The following is a 1,080-nucleotide window of genomic DNA, read 5'->3' as shown; positions in this document are numbered from 1 at the left end:
GGAGTGAGTCGCCATGATTCTCCCACTCAAGATAGACGCAGGTTAAGATCTTCCCTGAAAAAGGGGAAATGATGGAGGAGGGTGATCTTTCTATCTGTTGTTTCATTGGTTAAGTAATAAAGAAACTGCTTGGCCTTAAAAAAAAAGGACCAGGCAGCCAAGCCCTCTGTGCCCTACCCCTTGAAACAGTGATGTCAGCAGGACTTGGGAATTCCCCATGACTGAAGGACACTGAGACCAGAGTGAAGACAAGCCTGGGTCAACACAGAGGGTACTGACCCAGAGCCCCAGTTCCAGAACTTGGCCTTGACCTAGCTTGTCCTCTCTGTCTACAAATCCAAGGTAACGCTGCTGGGCAAAGGTAAAAGATCTCACACGGAGGCCAAATGGCCCCCTAACTTCATCAGGATTCATATGCTTAGTAATATATCCTGCTTCCTGTTGCCAAGTGGGCTCCATTATGGCTACTTCCATGTCATTGGCCTCCTCTGCTGAGATCTGGAGGTGACCAGGGCTCAGCCTCAGGCACATTGGATGTTCTCTGCCACAGGGCACGCTTCACTTCATTCTGGGGGAGGAAATCTCCTTCTGCACATAGTTGAAAAGTGCTTGTTTTGAGTTCAACCTAGATGCCATCCAAATGACCTGCCTGCCTCAGAAGTGTGACTTGGGAGCCATGGCATTTACCACCCCATAAATCTCAGAGTCCAGACGAGAATCTGACCAGAGGGACAAGACTAAACCTTAAAATGTTCCACTATTTCTCCTCCCTACACAATCTGTTAGCTAAAGGTAAGGAAGACAGGCCCTTGCGGGTGTTGGCCAGCTCTCCTCTTGGGTTGCCAGATCTCCAAGTGAGACTCAGTTAAAGATTCAATTCTTAGTTTTTCGCCTATATTTAAAGTAGTAGAGGCCCTTGTATCCTAGCTTGTCTAAGATCAGAAAGCCCTGGGGTTCCAGGGCTGGGAAGTCCCTGTAGGAGAAGTTCAGAGTCTTGGGCACTTCCTTAGGTGTTGCTGGGTCTCAGGTCCCAGTGTGTAAAGTCTCCAAGGAGAGATGAACTATCAGGCGGGCCTGACC

This window comes from Microtus ochrogaster, linkage group LG8 (assembly GCF_000317375.1).
Source record: "Microtus ochrogaster isolate Prairie Vole_2 linkage group LG8, MicOch1.0, whole genome shotgun sequence".
Taxonomy (NCBI): domain Eukaryota; kingdom Metazoa; phylum Chordata; class Mammalia; order Rodentia; family Cricetidae; genus Microtus; species Microtus ochrogaster.
The sequence above is the reverse complement of the archived record's forward strand: the minus strand, read 5'-3'. Positions refer to the sequence as shown.